Source organism: Palaemon carinicauda, chromosome 3, assembly GCF_036898095.1.
Source record: "Palaemon carinicauda isolate YSFRI2023 chromosome 3, ASM3689809v2, whole genome shotgun sequence".
Classification (NCBI taxonomy): domain Eukaryota; kingdom Metazoa; phylum Arthropoda; class Malacostraca; order Decapoda; family Palaemonidae; genus Palaemon; species Palaemon carinicauda.
The window spans coordinates 171,387,030-171,414,925 of NC_090727.1; the positions used below are offsets into that span (position 1 = coordinate 171,387,030).

The window sequence follows — 27,896 nt, forward strand, 5'->3', positions numbered from 1 at the left end:
ATAAAGGGAACATAAACTCCAATCGCTAGATTATTAGAGGCGCCGTTACAAAGTTTGTACCTCGCCCCTGAATCTGTATCTGTAATTTTGTAAACAGTAATACAGTACGAAGTTGATATAAACTGCAAATTTCTTAGACTAAAGATAAAATGTAAGATATATTTGTAATTTGTACATTAAAAGCACATTTCACGTGCAAAAAAACGTACTAAAATGTTTTTATGTTGAACAGCTGATAAAATCTCGCTTGATAATTTAAATATTACATATTTATGTCAACGTTGTTACAGATTTTAGGATGTTTTATATTCATTATTCGTTGCTTTTCAACGAGGGTTGTAGCTTAACTAGTGATACATACATTATATATATATATATATATATATATATATATATATATATATATATATATATATATATATATATATATATATATATATATGTATATATATATATATATATATATATATATATATATATATATATATATATATATATCCTTTATATATATTTATATATATATTTATAAGGAGCCTTTGCATATCAGCGGCCAGTTCCTCATGCGTTCATTAAAAATGGACATCAGCTAACCTAAACTTTCCTCCCTAACCTAACCTACAACCCTTTCCTTACCTACTTAACTAACCGGGGTGGGGGGCTAATGCCCCTCTGCGACCCCTCTTACACTGCCGTATTCCAAGTTAGACAAAATAATACATACAAGTGGCCGCTATCATAAATACACCCCTATATATTCATATATATATATATATATATATATATATATATATATATATATATATATATATATATATACATATATATATATATATATATATATATATATATATATATATATATATATATATATATATATATATATATATATATATGTATATGTATATATAGGTTTAATTATAGTTATGGCCTTGACAAGCTTTTTCTGCCAATATATATATATATATATATATATATATATATATATATATATATATATATATATATATATATATATATATATATATATATATATATATATATATATATATATATATTTCAGATTTGCCAAAACGTCTATGGTACCCTGGGACTACATAAAGGTTAATGGACTCATATACTGTAGTAGTCTGGTTCAATTGATTTTCTTGATGCCGATTTATAAAAATAACCCCGTTCTATTGGTAGATACAGTAGTTACTATCACCTTTGAAATTTCTAAAATTGGGAACTAGTGGTTAGTTGGTAAAGGTAGTACTGTAAATATTATAAGACCTTTTTGTGTAGGAGTGGTTATGTTCTTATATTGAATAAATGTTTTGGAGGTAGCATAATGTGGAAAATATATAATTTTAGTAATTATTATCTTAACTTATGCTATATGGAGCATGCTGTATGAATGAATTTATTTATGGAGTGTTTGCAGATTGGAGGACATTAGTCATGTCAGGCATAGATAAAAAAGTTCAATTCCATTTTACTAAATTAGAGAGATATATACTACCCAAAAGTACTCCCACCAAATGTTGCCTTTGTTAGCATGTCCTTACCTTGAAAGTTAAAGACTTCTGTTTAGACTAGTTCATGGGTGCCAATCTACAAACTACCCTGATGAACTAATTTTATAATTTATTTACTTATCAGATCTCTTATTGCTATTGTATTTAAGAAACTCGAACACTTTGGCAAGCTGAATATGGCATATAAATTCAGTTTATATGAGAAAGTGCAGATAATAGGTCCAGGCAATTTTTTATACTGCCACCAAATAGAGTTCCACTTTGCTCGTTGCAGTGGTATTATTTGAACAACAGTAGCCTAAATCTATTCACAAGCAATCTTGTTCATAAAAAAACCCAAAAGAACAGTTAACAATATGTCTAAAGATCTTTGTTTGGTATAGAATATTGCATTTTAACAGAAAAAACCACTAACTTATTAATCATAGCCTTATTCTGATACTGTACTGTTTTGTCTGCCTATCTTAGTCTAGCTTTTCCTATTATGGCTATGATATACCGGTAAGCCTCCCACTTGTGGGTGGACTACAACAAAGTATCATCCATCATCTTTTTATGTTTTGTTGCTGAGCAGCATGCTTCAGTATATATTATAGATACTGTACTGTATCAATTTTAGTCATCAGAATCAGTACCAGTTTTTGTGGTTAGGTCAGTTCGAACTTTGTTTTTAATTAAGAATAGCTTTCATTACTTGAAAATTATTCTTTGTTACGTAACCAAAATACAAACCACGCTATTTACATTGGGTTTACCTTTTAGCGCAGCTGAAATGATGAGCCAATAGTTTTAACGAGGGTTAATTACCCCCGCGCTAGTTAGCGGGGGGTAGGAGAAGGGTAGCTTGCTACCCCTCCCCCCCCACACACGCCGGTGACTTGCTTCACTTCACTTTTGGCTCGGCGGTGAACAGACGTGTCTGTTCATTGTCCTCGTTGACAGCCTTTAATCTTTTTTTCTGCTTTTTCTTTTCTACAGCTTGTGTGTTGGTTTGAAGTTGACTTTCATTATTATATTATTATATTACAATGCGTACGTGCCCTGGTGTTGCCGGCCGCCCTTGTGTGACCTTTTTGTCGGCCTTAGATACAGACCCTCACACCCTTTGCCCTCAGTGTCGGGGCCGACGGTGTGACCAGGAAAACGTGTTGTGAGTGTAGGGAGTGGTCTGCCTCCCAGTGGGAGAGATTTGGCCGCCGGCGTAAGAAGAAGTCCAAGAGAGACCGTTCTCCTTCGGGGGTTCCTTGAAGGAGGAAGGTTCTCGGGATTCTTCTTTCGCCGCCCAAACTTCCTCCGAAGCTCCCCCTCGACCGGCTCCTAAGGAGAGTCGTCCGAGTGGTAGCGTAGGCCCTAGTTCTGTTTCCCGACCTTGGGTGGGGGGAGAGGGCGTTGCCTCCCATAGCGGGGCGGTTCCCTCTCCTCCTCCGGGGGAGGCCATTGATAACTCCTTGTCTAATGATGATCTCTTACAGATTTGGGCTTCCCTGGGGCTTAAGTGCTTGCCCTCCAGGGTCGCCTTGATTGACCTTGTCTCGTTGGGGGCCGCCGTTAAGCAGTCGCCGGCGGTAGCAGAGGTAGACCCTCTGTCTATCGTCGACGTCGTGGTGGCAGAGGCCTCCGACGGGGCTGGGCAATCCTCTGCAGGTGCAGTTGAGGATGATGGTGCTGATGGCTCTCCTCCCCCTTCCGTACATCCTTCGAAGGGGGAAGTGAGTCCTACGGGCTCTTCTGCTGTTCAGCTTCCTTCTAAGGAAAGTGCTTTGACTGAGACTCCCCTTCGGAGGACTGATGGTCATGATGATCTTCCCCGTGGCCGCCTCCGCCGTAAGGCTCACCGTCCGCTGTGTCGCAAGGGCCTCCCTTCCCCTTATAAGGGGGTTAAGAGGCGCCTTTTTGGATCTTCTTCCTCTGAAGGGGACTCTCCTCGTCGTACTCAGCCTACAGCTCCTGCTCCTTTGGACCTCTCTGCAGACTGTTCTCCAACTCCTGCTAGATCTTCACCTTCTGGGGAACTCGTCACCCGACGGGCAACGGTCCCTTCGGGGCAAAGGGATTCTTACCTTCCACGTGCGATGCTAGCGCACAGGCGTTCTCCTGCTCGTCAGCGCTCTCCTGATCGTCAGCGCTCTCCTGCTCGTCGGCGCTCACCTGTTCGCCGGCGCTCTCCTGATGTTCGCCCTCCTCGTCAGCGCTCTCCTGCTCGTCAGCGCTCTTCTGAGCGTCAGTGCTCTTTTGAGGATCATCGCCCTGTGGTCTCTGACCATCCTGCAGTTCCTGTTGAACTCCCTGCGCGCCATCAGTCTCCTGAGCTCTCTCATCCTGTGTCTACGCAACAACGTTCGCGTTTTCCAGCGCGTGTGTCAAAAGCACATGTTCGCCCACGCGCCTTGTGATCTTCCTGTTCCTGTTCGTGAACGCGCCGCGCCACCTGTTCCTTCACAGGATCTCACGCGTCGCCCTCCTGCTCGCCAGCGATCACCTACGCGCCAGCAATCACCTGCTCGCCAGCGTTCACCTGCTCGCCGCGCGCACAGGCGATTTTAGTATCGCCTATTCATCAGCGTTCTCCTACGCGTCAACGATCATCTACGCTCCGGCGATCACCTGCTCGCCAGCGTTCACTTACTCGCCAGCGCGCACAGGCGATTTTAGTATCGCCTATTCATCAGCGTTCCCCTACGCGTCAGCGATCACCTGTTTATCGGTGATCTCCGGATCGCCCGCGTGATTTACAACCTGCGCGCACGCGTTCTCCAACGCTTTGTCGACCAGAGGTTCTGAAGGGACATGGTTCGCCATCTATTGGCTCGCCATCGCGTGATCACTCACCTGCGCGTGCTGCGCACTATCGCTCGCCAACGCATCACCATGCGACAACGCGCCATCGCCCACCTGTATGTCAGTGCTCGCCAGCTCACCACCGATCGCCTGTTGATCTACATCGCCAGCGATCTTCCTCACCCACGCGGCAGCGCGTTTCCTCGCCATCGCGCCAACGCTTTCGTTCGCCGACTCGGACACGCGCTCATTCACCTGTACACCCTCGCGCCCACTCGCCTGCGCGACCGCTCGCCTGTGCGCCCGCACGATCATTCGCCTACGCGCCCGCGCGATTATCCACCTGCGTGCCCGCGCAATCGCTCGCCCGCGCGACCATTCGCCCTCGCGCCCGTGTAACCATTCGCCCTCGTGCGACCATCGTTCGCGGCGAATTTCGCAGCCGGTGGTAGCAGCAGGAACGCGTGTTCCTAGACAATGCTCGGGATCGCCTCCACCCAAACACAGGATTGTAGTGCAGGACAAGGATAATACTGAGGAGAGGTTAGTGCATCATTCTTCCCCACCTTCTTTTCAGGCAGATACTGTGGTGTCCACTCCAAAGGATCGCCCGATCCCTTTCCCTTTAGCGAGGATTTCGGACTCTGTGTCCTTGGAGCAACAGACTTGGTTTGGTCCCTGGCGCGGGCGTTAGTGAGGGTTATGAAGCCAGCACTCGCCGACCAGAGTAACAAACCAACGGCTGTCTCTCCTACGCTGAAGAGAAAGAGAGGAGTGGACTTCGTGGTGACTTTCCCTAGGGCGAAGTTGGTTCCCAAGAGGTCTGTCGCGAAGCCCCCTTCTCCTGCTCGAGTGCTTTCTCCTTCTCCCGTGGACGAGGCCTTTCCGTCCTCGGGTGAGTCCAGTGAAGCGGTAGTCTTCCCCTCGGCAGCAAGGGGGGAGACTTCGCTTCATGGAGGAGAATTGTCTCGTGAGGAAGGGGCTCCTCGAACCTCTTTGTTGGGATCCTGTATCCCTCCCAGGAGGGAATCCAAGGACTCCAAGACCGTCCCGAAGTCATCGTCGAGGATTCGCCAGGAACTCACGGCTCCCCGGGGGAACGTCCACGCTTCACCCCAGGAAGAGATCCCTGGGACAGGAGACTTAGCTGCCAGCCCGCAGGGAGGAGATCAGCAGGAATCCGAACATGCCTTCTGGCAGGTCCTAAGCCTGATAAGGCATCTTAACGGGCTTATGGATCCAGTCATCGCCCCCCGTGAAGGCAAAAACACTATCTTAGATGAAGTGTTTGACGTTCGGAAGGCCCCTAAGTCCAGTGCGGCTCTGCCCTGGTCTCGGGGTCTGAAGAGTGCCAGAGCTAGGGCCAACGCTCAGCTCGCGATTCTTGCCTCCTCCAGTTGTTCCTCTGCCGGGAACAAGCTCATCCCTCCTCCTTGTCTTCAGTAGAGGAGGTATTTCGAGATTCTGGGGGAGTCCAGCCTCGCTCTTCCTCTCCATCACTCTGTGGAGGCGCTGGCGAAGGGAGTTCCCTTTGAGAAGCTCTCTGCCCGGCAGGTGTCGTCCTCGGCGGCAGAGATCCTTAGCCACGCGAAGGTCGCTAAGTGTGCCATGCAGGCCACTTCGTGGCTGGACTTTTGGCTAGGATCTCTGGGCATCCTATTGCGCTCGAAGGATTTGTCCAAGGAGACCAATAGGAAGGCCCTGGAGACCTCCTTGCTCTCGGGCACCCGCTCCATCGAGTTTTTGGCGCACCAGGTTACCACCCTGTGGGCCAACTCGCTGTTGAAGCGTCGCGATGCTGTGTCCGAGAGATTCCATCCGAAGGTCCCCGCCGTGGATGTGTGTAGGCTCCGACATGCTTCCCTTCTGGGGGAGAACCTGTTTGAGCCTCAAGACATGGAGCGAACGGCTGAGAGGTGGAGGAAATCCAGCACGGACTCTCTCCTCCATAGGGCCCTTACAGCTCGGCCCTATAAGCCTCCAACTCCGCCGCAACAGCAGCAGCAGCCTCGTAAGGCTCCAAAGCAGGCACCGGCTGTTAAGAAGGTGGTGTCTAAGCCCCAGCCCTTTCCAGCCAAGGTCAAGAGGGGCGGTAAGTCCTCAAGGGAAGGCAAGACTCCTAGGGGTGGCGGCCGCGGCCGCAAGCCCTAGGGGTGGCAGTCCCCTGCGTGTCCACCTGTGGGGGGATGCCTTCAGCGTTGCGTCCGCAGGTGGCAGCAACACGGGGCCGATGCTTGGACGGTCTCAGTGATCGGCCAAGGCTATCGCGTCCCGTTCACAACATCTCAACCTCCCCTGACAGCGAATCCAGTGTCGTTGAGCTCCTATGCCACGGGATTGGCAAAGGGGCTGGCCCTTTGTGCCGAAGTCGAGACCATGCTCAAGAAGGGTGCTCTCCAGGAGGTCGTCGACGGCTCCCCAGGCTTCTTCAGTCGACTCTTTCTTGTAAAGAAGGCTACTGGAGGCTGGAGACCTGTCATCGACCTCTCAGCTCTGAACGGGTTTGTCAAGCAAACCCGGTTCAGCATGGAGACAGCAGACACGGTCAGACTTGCGGTGAGACCACAAGACTTCATGTGCACACTGGATCTAAAGGACGCGTACTTCCAGATCCCAATCCATCCGTCTTCCAGGAAGTACCTGAGATTTTGCCTAGACGACAAGATCTACCAGTTCAAGGTGCTGTGTTTCGGTTTCTCCACAGCTCCTCAGGTGTTCACCAGAGTGTTCACCCTGATTTCAGCTTGGGGGCACAGGAACGGTATTCGTCTCCTATGTTATCTGGACGATTGGCTGATCCTAGCAGACTCGGAGTCGACCCTTCTTCGGCACCGAGATAGGCTTCTGGATCTTTGCCAGGATCTGGGGATCGTGGTAAACCTCGAGAAGTCCTCTCTGCAGCCTTCCCAACGACTGGTTTATATAGGCATGCTAATAGACACCAATCTCCACAAAGCCTTTCCATCAGACGACCGGATAGCAAGGCTGAGGAGGGTGGCGGAACCCTTCTTCAGGCGAGAAGAACTCCCCGCCCAATCGTGGTTGTGTCTCTTAGGTCACCTATCCTCCCTGGCTTGTCTGGTTCCAAACAGCCGCCTCAGGATGAGATCCCTTCAATGGCGGCTCAAGTCCCGGTGGAATCAAGGATCCGATTCCCCGGACATTCTGATCCCAATGGGGTCTCTGGAACAGACGGACTTGCGATGGTGGCTGGTCGACGAGAACCTGCGAAAGGGAGTGAGTCTTCTCGTCCTTCCCCCCGGAATTGACTCTGTTTTCGGACGCGTCAAAAGAAGGGTGGGGGGCGCACGTTCTGAACCAGAGGGCCTCAGGCCTTTGGTCAGAATCAGAAAAGTGCCTACACATCAACCTGCTAGAATTGAAGGCCGTCTTTCTGGCTCTTCAGCAGTTCCAACGGTCCCTGGCGGGTCACTCCGTGGTGGTGATGAGCGACAACACTACGGTAGTGGCTTATATCAACAAGCAGGGAGGCACTTTTTCGCAGCAGCCATCCCATCTTGCAGTAGAGACTCTGAGGTGGACCGAAATCCACTCGATAACACTATCAGCTCGCTTCATTCCTGGCAAGAGGAATGTGCTCGCCGACAGTCTGAGCAGGGCCTCGCAGATAGTGAGTACCGAGTGGTCTTTGGATCCTCAGATAGCCAACAAAGTCCTGACTTTGTGGGGTTCCCCGACTGTGGACTTGTTCGCGACAGCTTTGAACTTCAAGCTGCCCCTGTACTGCTTCCCAGTCCCGGACCCCAAGGCACTCTGGCAAGATGCTTTCCAGCAACGGTGGGACAACATCGACGTGTACGTCTTCCCACCGTTCTGTCTGATGAGAAGGGGGCTCAACAGGACCAGACTATCGGTCAACTGTTCGATGACTCTGGTAGCTCCGCTATGGCATCACGCGGAATGGTTTCCGGACCTTCTGCAGCTCCTGACGGAGTTCCCGAGGGAGCTTCCTCCACGACATGAGCTTCTCAGACAACCCCACTCCGGCGTCCCTCACAGGGCCGTAGCCTCGCTTCGGCTTCACACCTGGAGACTATCCAGCGTCTCCTCGCGGAGAGAGGCTTTTCGCAACAGGTTGCGGAGAGAATGTCTCGGCACCTGCGAAGGTCCTCTGAGGGAGTCTATCAAGCAAAGTGGAGAGTCTTTTGTGGCTGGTGTCGTGGAAGGGGTATCTCTCCACTCGATGCCACTATTCCAGCAATAGCGGACTTCCTCGTTTATCTGCGGGAAGAAATGCGCCTTTCTGTCTCGGCAGTGAAAGGCTATCGCTCAGCCTTAAGCTTGGCCTTCAGACTGAAGGGCGTGGATATTTCTTCATCGCTAGAACTCTCTTTACTCATACGTAGCTATGAGCTTACCTGCCCCCAGTCGGAAGTGAGACCTCCTCCTTGGAACGTGGTTCGAGTCCTCAGGTCTCTTAAGAGACCTCCCTTTGAGCCATTACGCCAGGCCTCCGATCGCCACCTGTCTTGGAAGACGGCTTTCCTACTCGCTTTGGCTTCGGCCAAGCGGGTTAGTGAACTTCATGGTCTCTCGTACGACATCGCCCATTCAAGGGGATGGGGGGAGGTAACGTTCAGGTTCGTCCCTGAGTTTGTTGCCAGGACTCAGAATCCTGGAGTGCCGGATCCTCGCTTCGACTCTTTCAGGATCGCGAGTCTCCGTTCTGTAACAAGCGACCCAGACCAGCTGCTACTATGTCCAGTGAGGTGTCTGAGGCACTACTTGAAGAGAACGGCTGCAGTCCGTCCTCAAGTGCGAGCTTTGTTTGTGAGCACAGGCAGGACTAAGAGGAGGGTTACCAGGAACACCATCTCAGCTTGGATTCGAAGGGTTATCCACCATGCCTTGAATCCTGACCCTCCTCCGTCACATTGCCCTCGGGCCCACGATGTCAGGGGTATTGCTACATCCCTGGCCTTCAAGAGAAACTTCTCTGTGACGCAGGTACTTCAAGCGGGGGTCTGGAAGCGTCAGACGACCTTCACAGCCCACTACCTGCAAGACGTGACCCACAGGAGCCTCGATACGTTTTCTATCGGCCCTATGGTGGCTGCACAACAGCTGGTCTAACCTCAGGCTCCTTTTTGGACAAGTAGCAGTAGGTTGAGGGCGTTGTTACCCGGTCTTAGTCTGCGTAAATGAAAGAGTATGTCTGACCCTTACTTCTTTCTTCATTCTCCCCTCTCTTGGGGAAGCAGCATCCTGGTCCTCGCATGTCTGACCTCGACCTCTGCAGGTAACCCATGCTTCTTTGTGCTCCTAGTATTAAGCTTAATACTGTTGCGTCTCCCATACCCTGATGAGGTGGTATTGGGAACGTCCTATCCTAGAATTCCTATCTGAAGGTCTCAAGGTCAACTTCATAGGACGAGTCACACTCTCCTCCACACACTGCTTATGTAGGCCACTCGTTCCTAGCGATGCTAGGAACTTGTGAGGTACAGGGGCTCCCTTTCTCTAGTGCTGCTCACTGAGGGATCGAGCCCCCGGGCAAGCCGAAGTCAGTAAGGCTGGGGACTTTCCACCCTTCCTAAGGGGTAAGTCACCCAATGTAAATAGCGTGGTTTGTATTTCGGTTACGGAACAAATGACAAATTCGAAGATAATTTGTATTTTTCCTAACCATACAAACCTTAGCTATTTACACATATGTGCCCGCCATCCCTGACCCCCAAGTCAAGTCCTACCTCTAAGTGAAGTGAAGCAAGTCACCGGTGTGTGGGGGGGGAGGGGTAGCAAGCTACCCTTCCCCTACCCTCCCCCGCTAACTAGCGCGGGGGGTAATTAACCCTCGTTAAAACTATTGGCTTGTCATTTCAGCTGCGCTAAAAGGTAAACCCAATGTAAATAGCTAAGGTTTGTATGGTTAGGAAAAATACAAATTATCTTCGAATTTGTCATGTTAGTCATGTATTTTATATTGTATTATTCTTTTTGGAGTGAAATATGTGTCTCCTCTTCACAGAAAACAAAGGATGATCCAGGCAACAACATTCAAGATGAAATATCAAGGAAAAGGTCCTATACAGGGTGGGTGTTTTTAATGTTTTAAATTTTTCATTATAGTGTATGTAGAACCTTTGAGAAGAAATCAACAGACATTTAATACTCTAATAATTCAAAAATATAAGTAATTTTGCATGTGAATTTTTGGTATAATATTGATGATTAATAGAATTTGAATACATTTAGTTTTTTATTTGTGATGTTTTGTTCATAATAGAGATTTTATATATGAAAGTTACATATTTATAACTTAGACTAAATATTGCTGAATATACCGTATATTTATAGTTATTCCTAAAAGAATACAAACGATTGTCCTTTAATAGGAGTATGCTTTCTGCATAGTTGAATATGGCTTTTCAAACTTTAACAAGGTAGTGGAGAAGCCTCATCCACCCAACAGGCCACTAAACTCTCACTTTGTTTTCAGCCAACGGACAGTAAAGATGTCTATTGTGTGCGAGTAATATTTAGAAGGAAGGATGGATTTGCAATTTCCCAATAACTGTAGTTGTGTGACAGTTTTCCTATGTAATCCTGTGAATATCCACATTCCTGTTCAAGTTAGACAAGATTTGTGTTTGGTGTTTATTTCCTCACTAGTAGGATCCTATAAAGAGGATGATAACATAATCCTAAGGAGGTTGGTACTGCATGTCTTAGACATCAATGTGCTTCTTCAAAGAAAAAAGGTTTGTTCCGTAACCGAAATACAAACCACGCTATTTACATTGGGTTTACCTTTTAGCGCAGCTGAAATGGCGAGCCATTAGAATTTAACGAGGGTGTATTACCCCCGCGCTAGTTAGCGGGGGGGTAGGGGAGTGGTAGCTAGCTACCCCTTCCCCCCCTCACACACAGGTGAGTGCTCACTTTCACTTTTGGCTCGGACTGGGACAGACGTCTCTGTCTTGGTCCTCTCTTGGCAGCCATTGTTTGTTTTGTCTTTACTTAATCGCTTACTGTTCTTTTACTCAATATGTACTGTATGTAAACATGTTTTCATGTTTGTATATATATTTGAGTATAGAAATCAGTAAGTTTCCTTTTCAGAGTTGTGTGTGTAGTGTACGATATCTCCGTGGATTCCTCGGCAGTTAGGCCACCACGGCGTAATTTTATGGGTTGCGATCAAGTTTGACTTCGGTCTTTCTCTCTCTCTCTCTCTCTCTCTTGAGGTCGTTCACCCTTTTACTACGTGTTACTACGCCCTTGTAGCTTCCTTTCCGTGTGGGGGGGTTGCTATGCCGTACGTTTTGTCTCAATTAGTTTATGAATCTAATTGTAGTTGTTAATTTTTCAGCTTGTTGAACGATTCCTTTCGGGGTTTTCGTTCTTTCTTTAGTGTTCATTCATTTTTAAATTACATAATTACAGTGAACCCTCGTTTATCGCGGTAGATAGGTTCCAGACCCGACCGCGATAGGTGAAAATCCGCGAAGTAGTGACACCATATTTACCTATTTATTTAACATGTATATTCAGACTTTTAAAACCTTCCCTTGTACGTAGTACTGTTAACAAACTACCCTTTAATGTACAGAACACTTAATGCATGTACTACAGTACCCTAAACTAAAACAGGCACAAATATTAAAGGCGACTTTATATCATGCGTTTCCTAAACACGCCAAAAAGCACGATAAAAAATGGCAACCAATGTTTTGTTTACGTTTATCTCTGATCATAATGAAGAAACAAACGCATTTACACATCTGTGTATAGGTTAGTTTTTGCATCGATTATATTGATTATTCAGTACAGTATGTTGATTTTGTTATTACCAATGTTTTACTTAATTTTTCTTAGGACTTCCAAATGAAATGTTTTTCTTTATGACGCCGCCTGAAACGACGGCGTCATAAAGTACGCTCAGTAAACAAACGAAGGCATTTAACGCGCATGATGAAAGTGATAAATAATGATATTACAGTAAAAGCTTTTATAAAATATGTTATTACAAATATTATTTACCGTATCTATATAAAATCATACATACGTAGCAAAGCAGGAAAACAATTTACGAGAGAGAGAGAGAGAGAGAGAGAGAGAGAGAGAGAGAGAGAGAGAGAGAGAGAGAGAGAGAGAGAGAGAGAGAGAGAAAGAGAGAGATTGTTTTACATACGTAAATGTAAATTTTAAACAAAAAAAAAAAAGCCCCATTTCATATAAAATAGATTACAAATATTTTACTTTATCATATCAAAGTAGTCTGTATAGCCTAATACTGTAAAGTTCAGTAGAGTATGTTGTTGTTATAGTCGTGGCGATGAAATTCTCACGAAACAAAAACACGCCATTTGATTACAACAGCTGATTCTCTCTCTCTCTCTCTCTCTCTCTCTCTCTCTCTCTCTCTCTCTCTCTCTCTCTCTCTCTCTCTCTCTCTTCGTGTTATACAATACTTACATTTAGATGAAGAAACTAAAATTAGTTTTCTTAGTGTCAATTAAATACGAAACGAAAAAATTATGCCGAGTCTACATCCATTTCAATCATAGCTAAAAATACGGCATCCGATTTCATCAGCAAACCACTATTTTTTGGGAAACATCATCTTATTCTAGAAAATTGCTACTCTTTAAATAGTTAATTGCACATTAAGAAAGCGTGTACTTTTGTTTTTAAATTTCGGGTGTGTTTTAAAAATCGAGTATTGTTGACTTGTTTTTGTTTTACTTTTGGCAGTGATTAGATCAGCTGACATCTAGCTGCCGCTCGAGAGTGTACGAATAAACTAACAAAGTATCGTTTATACAATTTCTTAACTTATTCAAACCGTCTACAGCAGGGGTGGCCAACCTATGGCGCATGCGCCAACAGTGGCGCATTGCACGATTACAAGAGGCGCACTATACCCCAGAGATAATTAAAAAACCAAGCCCGCTCATAAAAAAAATAATACCAAAAATACTACTGATTATTACAAAAAAATACAAAAATAATTTAAGGGGACCCTCAGCAATGTCCTGCATTTTTTCTTTTAGTTATTCAAAATACACCATTTCTATATATGTGTTAGATTTTAGACATATATAATACCTTAATCATATACCAACGTTACAGAATACATTGAAAAAATCATATTACTACGAGAGGCCTTTGATAGTCGTTTTAGTGATTTTGCTGAAGAAGATTGCATGCTTGCATTTACAAATTTATATTCACATACTGAATATAACATTCTGAAGATGCCTAGTAATATACAGATGGAGCTTATTGGTCTAAAAGCAAATTCAGTGCTGAAGAGTAAATTTAATGAATTTGCCTCACTCCCAAGTGCACCTGAAATGCTTATTTTTGGCAATTATAAACAAGTGAACATTTTCCAGAATTTAGAAAATTTACCCAAAGTTATGCCTGTAGCTTTGTAACAACATACAGATGCGAGCAAATATTTTCATCCATGAAAATGTTCAAGAAGTGAGGTCGTGACTATCCGATTCAAATCTTAACTGTCTGTTGCTCTCAGTTACTAATTTACCTGCTAGTATTAAAGATTTAGTGAAAGCAAGGCAAAGTCAAAAGTCTCATTGAACATAGTTATGTTTATTTTTCCTTCATGTGAAATTACTTTTCTTTAAAACTGCTAATTATGTTCATATATTTTTATTAGTACTTTCAGGAATAACTAATGAATGTTATCAATGCAAATTCAGTGTCAATAAAGTAGGTACACTTTACTTTGTATCCATGTTAAATCATTTCCTTTACAGCTGCTACATCTGTCCGCGCACACACACACATTTATATATATACAGTGATACCTCGGTAGTCGAACGACTCTATACTCGAACAATTCGGAGTTCGACCAAAATTTTCGAGAAATTTTTGCTGCGGTGCTCGACCAAAAATTCGGTACTCGACCAGCCGAACACGTGACGACCGCATGGGCTTTGTGATGATCGCGCCATCTCGGCCACTCTCGCTTGTTCGGGAAGCATCAGTTCTCTCGAGAGCGTCACTCAGACAACGCGCGATCAGCATTCGTTGTGATTTAGTGATTTTCAGTGCTTTTAATTGCTTTTTTAGCTTTCATAATGAGTCCCAAGAAAGTAATGAGTGTTAAGGGGAAGGAGAAGAGGAAAACAGTGCGAACAACGATCGAGTTGAAGAAGGAAATTATAGCGAAATATGAGAATGGTGTACGAGTGTCCGATTTAGCGGTAGAATACGGAATGGCGAAGTCGACCATTTCTACGTTTTTAAAGCATAAAGAAATGATTAAGAAGGCGAATGTTGCAACGGGAGTTACGGCGGTAACTAAGCAAAGGCCACAAGTGATTGAGGAGATGGAAAAGTTGCTTTTAATATTTATTAAAGAAAAACAGTTGGCCGGGGAAAGTGTTAGTGAAGCGTTCATTTGTGAAAAAGCGTTGCATATCTATGAAGAATTAGTGAAGAAAAGTCCGAGTACCAGTGAAAGTGATTCATTTACATTTAAAGCGAGCAGGGGTTGGTTTGAAAAGTTTCGTAATAGAACAGGTATTCATCGTGTTACTAGGCATGGGGAGGCAGCTAGTTCGGATCAAATTGCAGCCGATAAATACGTGGGGGAATTCGATCGGTACATAAATGAACAAAATTTGATCGCACAACAAGTCTTTAATTGTGATGAGACTGGGTTATTTTGGAAGAAAATGCCAGCCAATACGTACATTACCAAGGACGAGACGAAGATGCCAGGTCACAAGCCAATGAAAGATAGGCTAACATTGTTGCTGTGTGCAAATGCAAGTGGCGATTGCAAGATCAAACCCTTGTTAGTGTACCACTCGGACAACCCCCGGGTGTTCAAACGAAATAATATTTGTAAAAGTGCACTACCAGTTATGTGGCGCTCGAACACTAAATCTTGGGTCACAAGACAATTCTTTACTGAGTGGATAAACGAAGTGTTTGCCCCCCAGGTTAAGGCTTACCTCATTGAAAAGAGCTTGCCAATGAAATGTCTTCTGGTTATGGACAATGCTCCTGCACATCCTCCAGGTCTCGAGGATGACTTGAAAGAAGAATACAGCTTTATCAAAATCAAATTCTTGCCCCCCAATACTACTCCCATACTCCAGCCCATGGACCAACAGGTCATTTCAAACTTCAAAAAACTCTATACCAAGGCCCTTTTCAGAAAGTGTTTTGAAGTGACCAGTGACACGAAGTTGACCCTAAAGGAATTCTGGAAGGAACACTTCAGCATCCTCAACTCTGTTAACATGATTGACCAAGCTTGGCGAGGTGTGACCTATAGGACATTGAACTCTGCCTGGCGTAAGCTGTGGCCATCATGTGTCACAGAGAGGGAGTTTGAAGGTTTCCAACCAGAGGCGGGTCCAAGCACTGCTACCCCTGTAATTTCTGATGACACTGATGTCGTTGAGGAAATTGTTGTCATGGGCAGGAGTTTGGGGCTTGAGGTCGACAAGGATGATATTGATGAGCTTGTAGAAAGCCATTCTACCGAGTTGACTGTGGAGGAATTGTTGCACCTGCAACAACAACAGCAGCAGGATCTGATTGTGGAGCAGGAATCTTCAGAAGAGGATGAGGTAAGGGAGGATGTTCCAAGTTCTCTCATCAATGAAATTTGTTCCAAGTGGGCAGATGTGCAGGCTTTTGCTGAAAAATACCACCCAGAAATTGCAGTAGCAAACCGGGCAGTGCATATGTTTAATGATAGTGTCATGTATCATTTTCGAAGAATACTGCAGAGGAGGAAGAAACAATTAACAATAGACCAGTTTTTCACAAAAGAAAAGAAAGCTGCTACATTAAAGCCTGTTTCTCCTCCAAAGAAGAGACAAAGAAGAGAAGAAACCCCTGAAATAGATCTGCCCACCCTTTCATTGGAGAGAGAAACAACTCCTGAAGGAGAACTACCCCGCCACATCATGGAAGGGGACTCTCCTTCCAAGCAGTAACCTCCCCCTTCCATCCTCTCCACATCCATCCCTGTATGCCATCGAACCGCTGCTCAAAGGTATGTTCACTACAGTACAGAAAATGGTTTAAAATTGTTTTATTTTAGTACAGTAAATGGTTTAAAATTGTTTTATAGGATTTTCTGACCAATTTCATACACATTTAGATAATTATTGTTGTTTAGGTACACGTTTTATTAATATTTTGGGCCTGTTCGAGTGCTTGGGAACGGAATAGAATATATACCATTATTTCTTATGGGGAAAAAAAATTCGGTACTCGAACAAATCGGAGGTCGAACACGGATCTCGAACGGATTATGGTCGAGTACCGAGGTATCACTGTATATATATATATATATATATATATATATATATATATATATATATATATATATATATATACATATATATATATATAATACATATATATATATATATATATATATATATATATATATATATATATATATATATATATATATATATATATATATATATATATATATATATATATATATATATATATATATATATCATATTATTATTATATGTATTAAAGCCAAATTGAGAGGGGTTTAAAGTTTGTGTGGCGCATCTGAATTAGAAGTGAAAAAAATTGGTGCATGGTAAACAAAAGGTTGGCCACCCCTGGTCTACAGTATACAGTTGATATTACATAAGCACCAATGTGTTATAACCTATCAAATTTTTTTTGTTTATTACATTTAAACCCCCTCTCTCTCTCTCTCTCTCTCTCTCTCTCTCTCTCTCTCTCTCTCTCTCTCTCTCTCTCTCTCTCTCTCTCTCTCTCTCTCTCTTTCTCTCTCTCTACCTCTCTCTCTTTCTCTCTCTCTCTCTACCTCTCTCTCTCTCTCTCTACCTCTCTCTCTCTGTGGGCTACTTTTCACTACCTCCCATTCCTTACCTCTCTCTATCTCTCTAACAAATGATATCTTTGTTGCTCCTCAAAGTTTCATTTATATTGAAAATCAATTATGATTCAATTTTCCTTACTTTCTCCAATCTCGCACCATCGGTCACATCGCGGTATTTTCGAAATTTCCGGAAAATCCGCGATATATGTATATACATGGGTTATGAAAAAAATCCGCGAAGTGGTGAATCCGCGATGGTCGAACCGCGAAGTAGCGAGGGCTCACTGTACATAGTTTCATAATTATAATTGTTATAATTCTGTTTTGGTTACAGCTCTCCTTCCGTGAGTGTAAGTGGTTGTGAGGGCACGTGCCTGTTGTGTAATTCTTGTTTCCTTTCCCTCGGGATTCCTCTTCGGAGCCTTCCCGGGGGAATGAATGTGTACTAATGACTTTTGTTTTATTTTTTTACAGTTACCGATCTAGTTCCTTTCTGTAATATGGCAATGGTGTGAGCTGTCTTGTTGAGGCCTGGGGATTCGGCTGTTGCTGCCTCCCCCTTTGGATTTTCGTCAGGGGCGTGTCTCCTTCTACTGGAAGTACTCCCGTGACGATTGACAGCTCTCCAGTTCATTTTAGAACTCTCAGGAGGCTTGCCTCCTTGGGTGGGTAACTTTCCTTCCGAGGGAAGTTTTTCCTGTCCAGGCTTGAGTTTTTTCCCTTTTGGGGGGTTCTTCTCTTGCCTTTTTTTCGTGCGACTATGCTCTTGGTGCTGAGCGGTCACACTTGCAGTTTCGCTCAAGGGGCTGGGCAACTGCAGGAGCCCCTCTTCGGAGGATTGCTCCTTTTTGGTCACTGGCTGACCAGTCTCTTCTATGAAGTGTTTCTCTTTCGTTCGCGAGAGAGTACACTCATAGAGACTCCTCTTCGGAGGATTCTTCTGCTGCTGTTGCTGTTGGTCTCCTCCGCCGTAAGGCTCACCGTCTGCCTCGTCGTAAGGGCCTCTCATCTCCCTATAAGGGTGCTAAGAGGCGCCTTTTTGAATCTCCGTTTGCAGCCTACAACTCCTTCTTCTTGATCTTCCGCCTTGGTGCAGATGGACAGCAGTCTGATCTCGTCTTCCGACGGGCAACAGTCTTCCCGACGGACAACGGTCTTCCAACGGACATCAGTCTCCCGGCGGACAGGCAACGGTCTTCCGATGGACATCTGTCTCCCGACGGACAACGATCCCTTCGGGGCAAAGGGTTGCCTCCCACGGGGGTTCTTCCCTTGCGTGTCAGGGTTCCCCTGCGCGCCCTTCTGCTGTGTTCTCTCCTGCTCCTGCTCAGTGTTAGCGCACAGGCGCTCTCCTGCTCATCAGCGCTTCCTGATCGCTAGCGCTCTCCTGTTCGCCAGCGCTCTTCTGTTCGTCAGCGCTCTCCTGTTTGTCAGCGCTCTCATGATGATCATCCCTGCTGTTCCTGTTGGTTCCTGTTACGCGCCCATGTTCGCCCACGTTCGCCCTCGCGATCTAGAACTTCGGTTCAGGTCTGGGTCAAGGACTCTTCTTCTATGCGCAGGCTTCCACGCGTTGCCTTCTGCTCGTCAGCGATCATCAGCTCGCCAGCGACCTTAAACGCGTCAACGTCCACCTGCTCGCCAGCGATCTCCTACGCGTCAACGATCGCCATCGATCTGCCTGCGCGCCCTTCTTTGCCACACACCAATGGGCGCCAACGGTTTTCTGACCGTCTAGGATCGCCTGATTAACATTTGGCTTCAGCGCTCACCTTCCTGATGCACCTGCGCGCCTTCTGTTAGCGCGATGCGCGCTAACCATCACTAGTCTCTCTCGCGTTGGCAATCGCCTACGCACCCTCGCGATTCTTCATCTGCTCGCTAGCGTTTTGTTAACGCACCACCGCTCGCCAACGCGCCGACGCGCTATCGCCCACCTGCGCGTCAGCGCTCACCAGCTCACCACCGATCGCCTGTTGATCCACATCGCCAGCGGTCTTCCTCACCCACGCGGCAGCACGTTTCCTCGCCATCGCGCTAACGCTTGTGTTCGCCGCCTCGGACTCGCGCTCATTCACCTGCCCACCCTCGCGCCCACTCGCTTGCGCGCCCGCGCGACCGCTTGCCTGCGCGCCCGCGATACCGCTCGCCTGCGTGCCCGCGCGCCCGCGCGACCGCTCGCCTGCGCGTCCGCACGCCCACGTGCCTGCACGTCTACGGTCATGCGCGTCCGCATGCTACGCTCATGCGCGTCCGCACGCTCACGTGCCTGCGCGTCCGCACGCCCACGTGCCTGCGCGTCCGCACGCCCACGTGCCTGCGCGTCCGCACGCCCACGTGCCTGTGCGTCCGCACGCCCATGTGCCTGCACATGTACGCTCATGCGCGTCCGCGCACATGCTCTCCAATGTTCGCCCGCACGCGAACCAACGGTATTCCGTCGCGCGAACCGACGGTGTTCCGTCGCGCGAACCGACGGGGTTCCGTCGCGCGAACCGACGGGGTTCCGTCGCGCGAACCGACGGGGGTTCCGTCGCGCGAACCGACGGGGTTCCGTCGCGCGAACCGACGGGGTTCCGTCGCGCGAACCGACGGGGTTCCGTCGCGCGAACCGACGGGGTTCCGTCGCGCGAACCGACGGGGTTCCGTCGCGCGAACCGACGGGGTTCCGTCGCGCGAACCGACGGGGTTCCGTCGCGCGAACCGACGGGGTTCCGTCGCGCGAACCGACGGGGTTCCGTCGCGCGAACCGACGGGGTTCCGTCGCGCGAACCGACGGGGTTCCGTCGCGCGAACCGACGGGGTTCCGTCGCGCGAACCGACGGGGTTCCGTCGCGCGAACCGACGGGGTTCCGTCGCGCGAACCGACGGGGTTCCGTCGCGCGAACCGACAGTGTTTCTTCGCACGAATGTCGGCTTAATTCTTGCAGTATCCATTGCTCGTCTATGGGTTATCGCTCGCCGACCACCAGCTCTCGCCCTTCCTACCACGCTCGCCCTCCTTCTGCACTCCTTCGCTCACCTTCGTTTGCGTTCCTGCGTGACCGCGCATGGGCGCTTCCACGTTCGCCCACACGCAAATCTTTGATTTACCATCGCGCGAGCTCCAGGGCGATTGCGACCACGATTCCCATTGGGGTTTTCGCAGCGATGGCCAGCCTGGCGAGTTCTTCTGGAGCGTATTTCCAGAACACAGCCTCACCCCGTAAACGCAGAGCATGGCACTTGCAAGAATAGGAAGAAACTTCAGGGAGGTCTGAGCAACACTCCTCTTTCCAGAACCTGGGTTAGCCCTTCCCCGTCATTCCCTGGAAGGATTTTTGGCGGGGGCTTTCCGTTTGAGATTTCTCCATCGGCCAAGTGGTGACTGCTTACCCCTTCCTCTGAGGGCTTACCAGGTCCTTTCCCCCCTCGGTTACGGCCCGAGGTTTGGTTCAAGGAAGCTACAGGAAGATCACGGGTACTTTCCTCCTCTCGGGCTCAGGCACCTTGGCGTTTCGTCGTTAAGTATCTAACTTGCGGACAAGCTCGATGTTGTACCATCTGGACGCGCTGACCGAGGGCTTCCTTCGGGTGTCTCATCTGTGGATGTCGACAACCTCAGACACCCTTCCATCCTTGAGAAGAGTTTGTTTGTGCCCAAGGACAGAGACTTAGACAGCGGCTGTGCGGAGTAAATCGACTTCCGTTTTCACTCCTCCAAGGTGCTTTCTTCCAGACTCTGCAGGGCTCCAGCGCCTTTTTCTTTCAACCACGTCAGCCTAAGTTATCGGCTACGACAACTGAGACAAGGTGTCCAATTGCAGTTTCCTCCTGTCAGGAACAGATGGCACAGGAGTCTTCCCCGGGGGGGGGGGGGGGGGGGGGGGCATAGTCCTAAAGGGAGCGGCAGAGTTCACGAACTCTAGGATTGGCACCCCCCCCCCCTTGCAGGTTTCACGCTGGGAGGATGCTTAAGGTTTCTCATCCGGATGACAGCTTCCCAATGCCTATTCCTGCACGATCTCTGTGATCAGCCAAGGATATCGCGCCTGCCGTCTCTGTCAGCGAATTCAGTGTCTCTGAACCTCTATGCCATAGGGTCGGCAAGAGTTGCCCGTTTGGGCAGAATGATCCATACCTTAGGAGAAGGTCCTCCATAGGATCATCGACGGCTTCACCCCCGGCTTCTTCAGTCGATCCTTTCTTGTAAGGAAGTATCTGAGACGGGAGTTCCGTAGTCGACCTCTCAGCCCTGATCAAGTTTGTCGAACAAACTTCGGCCAGCGTAGAACAGTAGAATCGATCAGACTGGTAACGAGGCGACAGGACTCCTTAAACCCTGGATCGGAAGGACGGGTACTTTCAGTTTCCATTCCATCCATCTTCCAGGGAGCTCGTGGAATTCAGCCTAGACTGCAGGTATTCCTGCTTATGATGCAGTGTGGCGATCCCGCCGTGGCATCGCAGGTTTTTTTCCCCAGAGAACTCTCCCTGCTTTCCTCATGGCCGCTCAGGTGCAGGCTTCCGCCTCCTTCGCTTTTTGGAGGGCTGGTCAACTCCGGTAGGCTCGGGTTCGACCTTCTTCAGCGCCGGGACAAGCTTCCGGATGCTTACCATGAGTGTGGGTTCATGGTATTTTGCTAGGAGCCTTCTCTTCTTCGGCCTCAACATCTGGAGTTTCTGGCCATGATATTGAGTCAACGGCCTTACCACGTTGGAAACCCCGCTTCTCGTCCGTCCAGCGAGGTTCAGCAACGTCAGTTCTGGTCGGTACTTGGATGGGTGACCACCTGGTGACGCCAGATTCTGTTGCCACCTTCTCCGAGCCTTCCCTTCAGTTGACTGTGGCAAGGCTGAGGAGAGTCGCAGTACCTGTTCTCAGTCAAGTAGAGCTTTCAGCCCTACCTTGGAACGTTTCCTAGTTCTTCTTTCCTCATTGACCCGTCTATAGTTCCGAACGGTCGCCTCAGGATAAGTTCCATGTGGGCCGATCCAAGTTCCGGTGGTGTCAGGCAACGATTAACCGGACTTCCTGGCCCCTATGGGACCAGCGGAACTATTAGACCTGCAATGGGTGTTGACCTATGGAACCTCTTGATGGGAGTGGATATTCTCGTCCTTTCCCCACATTCTTGATGCTGTTCTCGGACTCGTCAAAAAAAAAAGGGGTGGGGGGCATGTTCCGGTCCAGGCCTATGGTCAGGACCTGAAGGATACCTCTCCATCATTCAGGCAGGCTTAGGGGCCGTAGTCTGGCCCCTCTACAGATCCTACAGCTCCTGCCGAGTCGCTCCGTGCGTGTCGACTTCATGATTCTGGCGTATTCTAACCAGCAGGGGACGGATTTTCACACCTTCACATCTTGCAGTAGAGATACCGAGATGATTGAGATACTCTCAATACCACCATCGGCTCTCTCATTCCAGGCAGAGGAATGTTCTCTCCGACTATCCGAGCAGAGCCTCGTAGAAAGAGTGTACCTGGGGGTCTTTGGCCTTGAGTAACCAGCAAGTCCTGGTCTGGGGGACCTGATCGCGACAGCTTGGAACCTCAAGCTTCCGCTGTTCTTCCCCCCAGTCTCAGACCCCGAGACTCTGGCAAGATGCATTCCGGTGATGGTGGGACAACTTCGACGCCTGCGTCTTCCCTCCTTTTTGTGTGTGGAGAATGGGTCTCAACAAGACCAGGTTGTCTGTCAACCTTTCGATGGGAGAGCTCCACTGGGACTACGCGCAGAACGGTTTCTGGACCCTCTGCTTCCCCTGACGGAACTCCCGGGAGAGCTTCTCCCACGTCACAGTCTACTCAAACAACCACACTGCAACATCTTTCACGAACCAGGGCGTTCCTCCTCAAGAAGAGACAACCCGCTACAGTCGCTGGACGGAGGTCGCGGCATCTGCGATAGTCATCCGCAGGGGTCTTCCAGGCGAAGTGAAGAGTCTTCGGTGGTTAGTGCCGTGGGAGATATACCTCTTCCCTTGAGGCCTCTTCTCCAGCAATAACGGTCTTATTGCCTTTCAGCGGGAGGAAACTCCTTTTTGCTCTCGGCAATGAAGCCTGTCTCTCAGCCTTTTCCTGACCTTCAGGCTTAAAGGAATAACTTTTTCCTGCCCGCTGGATCTTTCCTCGCTCATGCGAAGCTACGATCGTCCCTGCCCTAGTCGGAGTGAGACCTCCAACTTGGAGCATGGCTCGGACTTTTTAGTCCCTTAAGAGATCTTCTCAAGACCCTTTACGACAGGCCTCGGATTGTATTCCGTCTTGGGTCTCCTGCTCACTCTGGCCGCGGCCAGTGTGTAAGCAATCTTCTTGGTCTCGTACGACTCCGCCCTTTCTAAGGAAGAGGGAAAGGCAACATTCAGGTTCGCTCTTGAGTTGTTGTCTAGACTCAGAATCTTGGGGTCCCGGCCCTTAGGTCCAATTCCTTCAAGATTTCGAGTCTCCATTCTGTATCTGATGTCCCAAAACCCTCTCTTGCTTGCCAGTAAAGGAATCGAAAGGTTAGCTTTGGGAACAGCTGCAGTTTGTCCTCAGTTGCAGCCGATTTGGGAGCACAAGGAGGACACGGGGGAGAGTCACCAGTATACCTCTTCAGCTCGGACTCAAGGACATTCATCTCGACCTGTCTCCAGACCCTCCCCCGTCATGTCGCCCTACAACACGATGTTGGATACATCGCAACGTCCCTCGCCTTCGAGTAATACTACTCTGTGATGCAGGTGCTACAAGCTGGAGTCTGGAAATGTCTAATGACCTTCGCAGCCCGCTTCCTGCAGGGCATGACCCACAGGAGTTTCGATACGTTTCCTATCGCTCTGTGGTGGCTACACAACAGCTGGTCTAACCTCAGGCTCCTTTTTGGACAGGTAGCAGAAGGTTGAGGGCATTGTTATCAGGTTTTAGTCTGCATGAACGAAAGAAGTATGTCGGGCCCTTATTTCTTTCTTCATCATCCCCTCTACGGGGAAGCAGCATCCTGGTCTCTGCATAGCTGACCTCAAACCTCTGCAGGTAAACCATGCTTCCCTGTGTTCCGAGTATTGAGTCAATACTGTCGCGTCCCCCATACCCTGACGAGGTGGTATTGGGAACGTCCTAACCCAGAGTTCCTTCTGGAACTCCAGGCCAACTGCCTAGGACGGGTCACACTTCTTCCTTCACACACAAGCTTATGTAGGCCACACGGTTCCTTGCGAAGCAAGGAACTTGTGAGGCGCAGGGACTCCTTTTCTCGATTGCGACTCACTCGGATTCTGAGTCCCTGGGTAAAGCCAAAGCCAGTATGGCTGGGGACTTTCCACCTTACCTAAGGGGTAAGTCACCCAATGTAAATACCGTGGTTTGTATTTCGGTTACGGAACAAATGACAAATTCGAAGATAATTTGTATTTTTCCTAACCATACAAACCTTAGCTATTTACACATATTTGCCCGCTAGCCCTGTCCCCCAAGACAAGTCCTACCTCTAAGTGAAAGTGAGCACTCACCTGTTTGTGAGGGGGGGGGGGAGGGGTAGCTAGCTACCACTCCCCCCCCACCCCCCGCTAACTAGCGCGGGGGGTGATACACCCTCGTTAAATTCTAATGGCTCGCCATTTCAGCTGCGCTAAAAGGCAAACCCAATGTAAATAGCTAAGGTTTGTATGGTTAGGAAAAATACAAATTATCTTCGAATTTGTCACTTTGCTGCCTCCGAGTGTGAAGCGGAGGAGTGCCGCCCTTCTTTCCTTCAGTGTTCTTCCATTCCCGGACATACTGTATCACCTGGTTGTGCTTTCTCTTCACAAGGTTCATATGATCTCTTTTCCCTGTTGGAGCATCATCATCAGCCTTGGGTAGATTGCAAACTTCAAGTTCCTCCTCCTTCTTTGCCCTACCTTTGTCATCTAGCTGAACACGCACTGACGGTAGAGATAGAATGGCTCTGCCAATTCTTTCTCCCTTGCAGGAAATCTCTTCGTGTCTATCCCTCTCTTTTTTTAGGGAGAAAAGAGTTACATGCTGAAGATCGCCAGGAAGACTGATCAATATGAGTTGCATTAGCATGACTTCTATTGTTTCTCTCCTTGTGGGAGAGACAGTGCTGTACCAGGAGTTACCATTACACCTTTTGCTGAAGATGAAGAAAAAGGACAATTGGACTAAGTCGCTTCAACGTAGGGTAGATTGTGAACTTCAATGCGTACATGCGTGTCTGTGGGTACTTGATCTGTATGCGTTCCAGATTACTGAACTTCATCTCTCTCTCTCTCTCTCTCTCTCTCTCTCTCTCTCTCTCTCTCTCTCTCTCTCTCTCTCTCTCTCTCTCTCAGTACACATCACTATTAAGACCACATGTAGAATACAGTCCAATTCTGGGCTTCAAAAATTCAGAAGGATATAGATAGACAGGAAGCAGTACAAGCTAGGGCCATGAAACTAGTCTTAACGCTAAGACAATTTGGATATAGAAAGATAATGGAACATTTGAACTTATTTGATCCACAGACTTGACGACTAAAGAGACTGCTGATAGAGATATTAAAAATTCTTAAAGGAATAACAAATATAGACTACAACAACTTCTTCATACTTAGCTCAAGTTAGATCAAAGGTAACAGATACAGCTGGAATTGTAAAGATACACCATTCAATGTGGTAATTTCTTTACATACAAAATAGAAAATTCATGTAACAGTCTTCCAGTGGATGTATTGAACAGTAACACAGTAAATGAATTCAGGAATAAGTTAGAAAAGTTCATAAAAACTCTAAACGCTCAAACTAATTCATATTACCTTAGATGGACTAAAAAGTCTTTGAGACAACAAAAATCCTTGTAACTCCTTGTAACTCTCTCTCATCCCCCCAAGGGGATTGGTCTTCTCTGTTTCATGTTATCGTTGGGTCAACACTGATTGCAATGCTGATACTTCATTCCTAAAGAAGACATTGCCAATGCAGGAGCGAGTGTTCAGAGATGGGTGTCAACAATCATTCTCTCTCCAATCAAGCGAGGATGATATGTACCGCTCAGAGAACTGTACGTACCAGTACAGGAGTGGTACGTAACCCGAATGAACCTAACACATTTGTTTTGTTAATCAGAGACTTCCAGAAATTCTCCTAAGCTGCACAGAATGGAACATTCAAGTCACAGGTTATCTATCACATACTTCCGTTCAGCGTTACGCTGACGTAGCTAGATTTCTGAGCGCACACAACTTTTCGGCGCTCCAAGACTGATCCTCAGCATGAAATTCTCACACTCTTCAGGACCCTCCAGATCATCCTCGGATTTCAGTTAAACCAGGTAACCTCTTTCAACCTTTGTGCATTCACTTACAATCATTGAATGCACATCACTTTTGTACTTTCCCTTCAGAAAGGAGTTTCGACACTTCCAGCTCCTTCTAGAATTGAGCAGGTTTAAATTTGATAGGGAGGATGGGTGCCGTCCTCTCCCACAATCGTGGTTGATCATCAGAGGGAAGTAATGAGTATGTACTCGCTATCCCTGTCACCTCACCTGTACCTGTTATTTCTTCCTTGCCTTTTGCTGTATCTTCAGATGTCCTGTCTCGAGTCCTATCTGAAGGTCAAAGTTGCTACTCAGAATGATGAATTCCAGCTTTGCTGAATCATACTTATTGTAATAGACCCAGGTTTATATAGTTAGCAAAAATAGAAATTACTTTTAAAAATTTATGATCTATAGATACTGGACCATATCAACAGACACTTGACTCATTACCGTGTTATTGCAGATTATGAGTGACTGTAGATGGGAGTTGTCACCTTTTCATGTCATTTACCTCACACTTGAAGCATATAAATATATGATTATTATTGAAATAATAGATTTTATTATGAAAATTTACCTTTTGTTTTCATAATTAGTTATTCTCATAAATATTACAAATTACTGTACTCACAAAGATGGTATTAGCAGTAACTGAGATATGGCTAACAGAATATCTTGGTAATTTTAATAAATGGATGAAACTGGCTGATAGATATGAAATTTATTTCCCATTATTGATTATGTAACTATTAATTAAGAAATACAGAATATTGATCTGTTTATAATTATGAGGTATTTGTTATTTGAACCATATGTGATATGCAGGGAAGTGGCTTGTTCCAACACCAGAAGCACTGTTAGTTGTAAAGGCATTCCTGAAGTTTTATCAAATTAACTCGTCTTTCTCTGTTATTTCAGGTTTGTACAAACGTCAAGAGCAAAACCGTTTTGTAGTGTTTCTTCAAAGAAATCAACGATAGAGTCCACATTTATGATACCCAGGACTTGTGAATGTCATCAATGCTGGCAATATGTACTTGAACCCTTCATCTTTTGATTATTGTCTTTATGGAGTTGTAAAGAGGTTTATTTGGAGAACCATGTCCAACGAAGTTGAGAAATCTTCTGCGTCTTTTTTACATGAGATCATGGATGAAGGATTAGATTTTGGTAGTCCAGGGATAAAAAAGTTTTGCTGCATTCACAAATGTTGAGCTATAGAGTATGATACAAATTGGAATTTGAAAATGTGGATTTAATAGCAAGTAGAGTGAAGAAATTAAGATGGCCATTTTGTGTTCTAGTATGACTTTTTACTCTATTTCTTAATCTGCCCATAACTGATATTTTAGATCATGGCAGGAAGCTAAAGATGGGTTTGACTAAATGCTGTAGATGGTAACAATCAGAACAAGTACCTTTTGTTCATTGTGGCATAGCTGTTTAAAGAAAAGATTTTTCATAAAGTTTAGAGAATAGCCAATCTGGTTGCCCACAGAAGGATAAT

General features: G+C 46.8%; 1 long non-coding RNA gene across 1 annotated transcript; it reads left to right on the forward strand.

Moving 5' to 3' along the window:
- Nucleotides 1-72: 72 nt before the first annotated feature.
- LOC137638042 (uncharacterized) lies at nt 73-27,896 on the forward strand. The gene is made up of 3 exons (XR_011043847.1): nt 73-151; nt 10,285-10,349; nt 27,308-27,896. It is a non-coding gene; the product is annotated as an uncharacterized lncRNA (long non-coding RNA).